General features: G+C 31.5%; 1 protein-coding gene and 1 pseudogene across 1 annotated transcript in view; both read left to right on the top strand.

The window, feature by feature from the left end:
* Window positions 1–301: 301 nt before the first annotated feature.
* Window positions 302–4,430, top strand: LOC105136590 (uncharacterized; annotated as a pseudogene).
* Window positions 4,431–8,044: 3,614 nt separating this feature from the next.
* Window positions 8,045–8,141, top strand: part of LOC105136595 (uncharacterized) — a 6,979-nt gene continuing 6,882 nt past the window's right edge. The window contains exon 1 of the mRNA XM_011041994.1: window positions 8,045–8,136. The gene's annotated coding sequence lies outside the window, so the exon portion shown is untranslated. The remainder of the gene's footprint in view (window positions 8,137–8,141) is intronic.

Below are 8,141 nucleotides of genomic sequence, written 5' to 3' on the forward strand. Positions count from 1 at the left end.
ACCAGGTAAATAAGATCATGTCAAGATTAGATTTAAAACCTAGAATATAAGATTCTGAAATACCTTAAGCTGATATCATATACAATCTTGTCTAGTCTAATTCAATTAAACAATTCAACTCTATCCCCTAAGATAAATATGAGGTAAATCTCGTCTTTAAAAAGATATTGGAAAATTCATTGACAAGTTCACTTGTGTATTATTTAAACATAAATGTTTTACTCTATCAAAGGAGAGATTGTACTCATAAATTTTCAAAATAAAAAAGACATGAAACCCTAAGTCAACTACTCTATCAAAGTCATTTCTCTGTAAACTCAAGAAATCTTTATCGAGATGACTCAGTCAAAAGAGCAAACAAATTAAAATAGTCTAAAGAAAGAAAGCATGTGGCACTAGACGTCATGGCTTAGGCAGTAGCCTGAATCCAATTGGTCAAACTCTGAACAGTATTTCATTGCCATGGTTTACTGCGTGTTGAATTCCTCATTACTAAATGGATGGCCTCAGTCAATGACATCACAGCACTCTTCCAAACCTTTCCCTCTCTTTACTCTGTTCAAATGAACTCTATCTGAATTCTAAACAGAAGAGAGCCCAAGTTGTTCAAGATCATCACAATGATACATCTGCTTGAGAAGTGGCAGAGACCATTGAATTCATCGGGTATGTTCCTGTTTTTCAAGTTCTGATGATTGATGGAAGTCTTACTTAAGGTGGTTGTGTTTGTGTGTCTTGCCTGTCTGTTTGTGCTTGAAGTAAGCCTCTCCTGACTGCTGGTTCCGTATCCATTTTATAAACTGGAGCTGCTTAGATTTGTTATATTTTACTGCAATATTCGTATAGGTTTGGATCGCGTTGCTTGGCCCTAAAATTAGTGAAACTGGAGACTTTTTGCTGTTTAATTTTGTTATCCATGGCTGCTGCTGACTGGAATAAAAATCTTGAACAAGCATCTCCAGGATGACAAAGGAGGGGTTATGATTGATTGTTTTTTTCCTAATTGATTATAATCCAAGACCCTTCTTCGTTAAATTACTCAATCTCCAATCACATGTTTGGTGATTAGCAAAAACTGATGAAAAAGAAACTATTTACAACATGGATTTATTATTACTAAAACAATTAAATGGTGTGGAGTTTCTTTGACTGTTCATATATTTTTTTCATTTGTTTGGTTAACAACTTGTGTTATATCTTAAAAGGTTAACGCATGTGAGTCACGTGGAGGTCGTGGGTTTATTCTCCATGGAAGCAAAATTCTTCGTGTTCCATAAACAACAAATGACTTGTTGTCTACAGATTTAAAAAGAAGAAGAAGAAGAAGGGGTGGGTGACCATATAAATAGTAAATCAGATTAATATTTTTTCTGTTTGGTTAAAAACTTTATGTTGGAGCTCCATAGTTACTGCGTCGGAGTCATGTTGAGGTTAAGGATTTGATTCTCCGTGGAAGCAAAATCGCTTGCAGATTATGATAGGTAATCTTTTTCAGAAAAAAAAAAAAAAAAAAAAAGGGGGGGTGTTGGAATTAACACTTTTTTTGTGATTTTTTATTTTCAGTTTCATCTTTTAATATAAAATTTTTATTGAATTTTAACATTTAGTATTGTGTTGATTTTTTTTCTATGAATCTATCCAATAAATAAATTCACGTCAAGATTAAATTTAAAACTCATACTAAATAATTAATTAGTCGGATGAGGATTTTTAAAAGTTTGAATAGAGATATGGTGTTTCATAGAAGGCTAAAAAGTTTTCTACAGTTTAAATATTATTTTTATACGTTCAATCGCGGTTAATAAACTAGTAGACTCTATTCCTTGTGCAAGATTATGTGGTTTTAAACTGAGACATTGAAATTGACTTACAGGCAACATGGTACTTCTGTTAGTACTTTCAATACTGGCTTTTGGCGTATCTTGTACACAAGCTTCTCTGGAAAATGGAAACAAGATCAAATCTAGAACTTTCCTGTCACCTGAGTTCATGTTGGGGCCAGGATCAGTTGAGAGCAAAACATACGATGATATTGACTTCCCGAGAGGTCATATCGCTCTCAAGAGTTTTAATGCCGAGGTAGTTGATCAGGCTGGGAATCCTGTAGCTCTTTATGAAACTTACATTCACCACTGGCTTGTGGGAAAGTACTATGAGCATCGCCCATCAGGCCGTAATTTTTCACGAAATAGTGGGTTGTGCCAGGGTCAAATTCTTGGACAGTATTTTGGCCTTGGATCTGAAACTCGAAAAACAGCTTCACATATTCCAGATCCTTTTGGAATAGAAATTGGCAATCCTGCCGAAATTCCTGAAGGGTATCAGGAGAAGTGGTATCTTGGTATCCATGCAATTGAAACAAGGGGTGTGGAAGATAGGCTGGGGTGCATTGAATGCTGGTGCGATCTATATAACGTCACAAACGATGAAGATGGAGACCCCATTAGGCCAGACTATAAGGGAGGTTTATTTTGTTGCTATGATCAGACACAATGCAAAGTAGACAGGGTTTTCAGGGGGGCAAGAGGAGCCTCTACCTGCGATATACGGTGAAATGGATTGATTGGGATAGTTCCACCATTCCTGTTGAAATCTTTGTGTTAGATGTTACTGATACTGGAAAAAGGCTCCTTGGATCAACAGGAATCAGTCCAAAGAATGGTTGCCAGGTAAATGCATTCTTTCTTGCCTCTTATTATTAAGTACCAAGATGTTTGCACTGTAAGGGGGGGAATGTTGTATTTGCCACCTCTTCTTTCAAAATGTAGGAGAAAACAAAATAGACTTGTTCTATTGAATTTTCTACAGATCACACAACTGACTAGGTAGGTTCTATTGAATTCGTTTCCACAGAACAAATTGCATTGTAGAAAACTCATAAGAAATGCAGTGGCAGCTGATGCTTGATGATAAATCACAGTGGTAGATACATCTAAGGTTAGATTAATTTAATGCCTGCAGTAACAGCTTAAACAGTGAAGTAGACCTGCAGGAATCACAAGTTCTGGAATCAATTTAAATAAGGAAACAAATGGGGCTTCTCTTTTCCAAGAATGTCACTGTACTGCAAATAACTAGAAGATCTTTGGTGCAGGTTGAGTATGCAGTTGAGTCTTGCACTGCTACCGATGCAGCTGTTAATGGGTGCATTGACATCAAAAGAAATAGCCTCACCATGCCAACTGGTGGTTATGTCATCTATGCTGTTGCTCACCAGCATGCTGGTGGGATAGGTTCAACTCTGTATGGACAGGTTATTTTCAGCCTATTTATGATTACATGTTCTCGTTTTTTCTGCATCTTTTTTACCCTCTTTCATATCTGGTTGGCCATTGAAAGTTCCTTAGAAATGCTATTGAAGTAAACTATCATCTTATTATCTTTGTAATGACGTTCGGAAATTACAGTTTTCTGCCAAAGTTTGTCGCTGTAACTTCCAGAAGCATAATCCTTTCCCATAGCAGCATAAGGGAACCTTCTTCAATTTGTCTGTTATGTCTGATTTCACTGTTCCAGAGGCTAGTTTGGAATGTTATCTGTTTATTACTGCAACATCTATTACTAACTTCATGTCATCGTTGATCAAGTTGAATAACATCCGGCTCAAATGATCTTTTTATATGATGAATTCAGGATGGGAACGTCATATGCACTTCGATACCAATTTATGGAAATGGAAATGAAGCAGGAAACGAGGATGGTTACATTGTAGGAATGTCCTCCTGTTATCCCAAACCAGGTTCTGTCAAGTTAACAGCTGGGGAGAATCTAGCTCTGGAATCTAACTACAACAGCACTAATAAGCACACAGGAGTCATGGGGCTCTTCTACATTTACGTAGCAGAACAAGCACCAAATGTGACTTTCTCACAAGCTCGTGTTCAGGTAAGTTTTTGTTCAATCTTCAGCTAGTGATTTCTTTTTCAGTATAAAAGCAGTCGGGTAACTAAGACAGGATTATCCAATTTGGGGCAGGAATTCTCGAGAAAAAAAGAATGCTTTTAATGTTAAGAACATGTAACCTCTAATTGTTTTCTTGAATCCTGCAGATGCATGAAAGCATTAAAGTAAAAAAATACGCTTGGTCAATTGTGGTTTTCATTGGACTGGCTTTGACTATTGCTGTTGCTGTTGCTGTTGCTGTGCATTCCTGGCTGAAGAAAAGGAGAGAAGGTAGCTACAAACCAGTTCCTAAATAAGGCTGTAACTTGTGTTGTGTTTCCATGAGCTGTGTGCTGCATCTCTACAGCCAGCGCTGTTATCATCATACCATATTATACGAATGTATGCTTACTTTAAGCATAAGCATTCCAGTCTTTCCCTCGCTAAAACTTTTATGGCCTGTAAATGTCATTTTAGAATGAGTTGATGCCGCAATGCGATAGCCTTCATGCAGAGTGGCTTTGATTTATACATTCCCTACTTTGCAAGGGTGCAAGTTCAACTCTTGAACAGTAACCGCCATGGAATTTGGTGGGCTTTACTTAGGTTCAGAGACCAGCATATTGACTTTTGACTTCTTCTTTTTTTGACCGAGTCTGAAAGGCTACAATCCATGCCCTAACATTCACCATTACAATATACCTGAAGAAAAAAATTTCGAAGGAAAATAAATTTTCTTGAGAGTCGTATTGATCTACCCAGCGTTGAGATAAATGGTTATTATGAATAATTAAATATAAATTTATCATAACTAGATGAGTATTTTTCACATATAAATTATACGGATAGACTAATATATCTATTTAAAAACTAGTAAGATAAAATTTAGTTCAAAAAAATTAAAAAAATAATTTTAAAAAATTATAATTTTTTATTTAACTGTTTGATGATATTTTAATTTTTATAGAAATTTTTAGATTATGTTTTCCGATAATAGCACCTACAACACCACATTGACTATCAATTCTTTAAATATCAAAAACTTTTTTCTAGCTCTAGTTTGGGCTGTTTTTGTTTTTGTTTTTTTAAATTATTTTGGTTTTAGACATTGATTTGGATTTTATGATTATTTTTTTATTTTTTTATTTTTTTCTAATTAAAATAAGGTTCATGGCCTAATTAAAATCTTGTAAACTTTCTAAGCGGTCAGACTGCATGAGCATTTTTTTCAATAGAAAATAAAGTTACAAATTTGAGGTCCATATACGCATTCCTTTTTACTTATTAGAACTCATGTGTACTGTGTTTGTTTGATGCTTTCAGCTACCTCCCTCTTTTAGCCCACCACTCCAGTGTGAATTTTATTATTTATGTTTGTCATCTTGTGCTGTTTTATATATTTATTGTACTTGTAAAATGTCTAGTAAATCGTGGAATTAATTATAATATATGTAAACTAATCTGGACATTTATATAAATAAAAAAAATTATTTCATCGTTACTTACCTTAAGACTATATTTTCCTGAAAAAACAATCATACTTTAAAGTAATTTGACCTCATATTTTGATAGATTTTCCAATACCATTTACGGTATTGGTAAGCTGTAATAGGAATAGCAGGGCATAAGATTCTCAAATTCCAAGGTTTTAAATGAGAAAAGATGTAAATTATGATAAGTCAAGCCTAAAAAGTCTTGTATTAATTACTTTGATACATGAACCAAAATGAATAATGTCCTAGGGCGGTCCATACGGTCAACGGCCGTCAAATGGCCGCAGAAGCCCAAAATAGAAGTATTTCCCCCCTCACTTTCAGGATGTGAAGTGGAAAGAAACAGGACAGGGAAAACATTAAGATGTTCAGACTCCTAAGAAAATATCTCGCGAGTTAGGATCTCTTCGGTCTAGTTGTGACCTTTGTGATTGTAAAAAAGTGTCTGATAATTCATGTTTTTAGAATATTTTTAGATTATAAAATATTTAAATTCCGAATACTTCATTTTGTAGTTTTTAAAAAAAAAAATCATGAAAATCTTTTTGAAAATGTTATCTAATACTTGTTTTTCTCATTTGGTTCAAAAACTCAAAAATTCACAAATAAGCCGAAACAAAATGAAGTTTACCACGTAATTAGATTAATCCATGAATTAAATGTTAATAAAAAGCAACATCAACATGCTTTTACTGAGTTGTAAACTCAATCTAAGTAAAAAAAAATATTATTTTTTTTACATGAAATAAAATTATTAATTCTGTTTTATTTTATCTAAAATGCTGAAACATTTCATATTAATTTAAAAAATAAAATAATTTTCATTTCATTTCAAATCTCGATCCGTTTCAAATTTTTTGTCTAAATTTTGGCTGTAATATTCCGGTTTTATTTCACATATTCTGTTTTGATTTTAAAAAGTCATTGAATCAAATTAAATCATCCAAGTATAAAAAACTTTTTTCATTACTATTTTCAATAACAATAATATTAATAATAATATTGAAAATTATTATTAATATTTTCATTAACAATTATATTATTTTTTTAAAATTAGATTTATCACTAATATATATAGTTTGTATTCATTTTGTTTTTTTCAAATTTATACTTTGTAAAAATTTGAGCAAAACAATAAATATTTTAGATCTCATTAGTCTTGATAACATTGACCTAGTTTTATATTTAAAATATTTTGATATTTTTATTTAAATTAAATTACTTTAAGTTAAAGATTTATTTAATCTTAATTATTTAAAAATATTTTAAATTTTAAATTTATATTTATTTGACATTTTATTTGTATTGTATAATTTATAATTAATTTATCTCAAATTTGAATTATATTTGTTCAATATATATAAATATATGAACATAACCCTAAAATGACATGACAAAACACTGTAAAACTAAAATATTTCATTTTAATTTAAAAAATAAAATATTTATCAAAACGGAATTGATAACCTTGACATGAAACCTTCATTAACTTTCAACAAAATTAGTATTTTTTTTTTATTGTTGTTGTTTCAATGTATTACTATTGTCATGCAAATCAAGAAAAAACTTGGTGTGTTCTATTGTATTTTAAATTACAATATTAAAATAAAATATCATATTTTAAAATGTTGTCAATGGTCTGGTATCATATAATGATAAGACTATCATATTAATTAAAAAGAGAAGCAGTTAGTTATTTGTCTGATTTAAATATGTTTGCTATTGATTTAAATGTGTTTGCTGCTTTAGAAGGTAGCATTTTTTAACAAAAGAAAGAAGATAAAATTGAGAGAAAGAAAGGAAATTAAGGCAGCTATATTGTATATCTTTATTTTTTTTCAGCTTGTTAACCGTTGGATCGGGCTGAAATTTGAATAGCAGCTTTTAGATACATTACTCTTTATTTTGAATGGTTGGATTGAAAATTAATCATATAAAAATTGACCGTTTTAACAGAAAACAGGGTTGTTAGTGTTGTGAGTTTTTCTCAAAAACTTCTCTCTTTGATCTTGTTACATTTCAAGAATAAATTATTCTTAATGATATGTATGTTATAACCCTTAGTTGAATCTAAGCAAAAACAGTTGTGAACTCATTATTTATTGATTGTGTAATTTTTTAGGTGGACTATGATCCCGTAATTTTTTCTATATCAGGTTTTTTATATAAAAATCTTGATGTTAATTTGTGTGATTGTTTATATTATCTTGTTCATTATTTGATCATGATTTTGATTGCACAAAGAGAGAAAAGTATTTGGACTTGTAAATTATAAATTATATTCTGCTAAATTGGTGTTTGGTTGTTTTTAGTTTTCCAACACAGATCATCTTGCCTTAGATTCTTCAATACCTTAGTAACAGGATATAAAATTTTAAAACACCTTAACCTGATATCATAAACAATCTTGTCTAGTTTTAGATCAATTAAACTATCCAAACACTACCTTATTAGTCCTCCAGTACTCTATTCCTTAAGATAAATATCAGGAAAAATCTTCTCTTTGAAAAGGTATTAGATAATTCATTGACAAGTTCACTTGTGTATTATTTAAATACAAATGTTTTTCTCTATCAAAGGAGAGATTTTACTCATAAATTTTCAAAAAAAAAAGGGACATGAAATCCGAAGTCAACTACTCTATCAAAGTCATTTCTCTGTAAACTCAAGAAATCTTTATCGAGATGACTCAGTCAAAAGAGCAAACAAATTAAAATAGTCTAAAGAAAGAAAGCATGTGGCACTAGACGTCATGGCTTAGGCAGT

Source organism: Populus euphratica, unplaced genomic scaffold, assembly GCF_000495115.2.
Source record: "Populus euphratica unplaced genomic scaffold, PopEup_1.0 scaffold133.1, whole genome shotgun sequence".
In the NCBI taxonomy this organism is placed as follows: Eukaryota; Viridiplantae; Streptophyta; class Magnoliopsida; order Malpighiales; family Salicaceae; genus Populus; species Populus euphratica.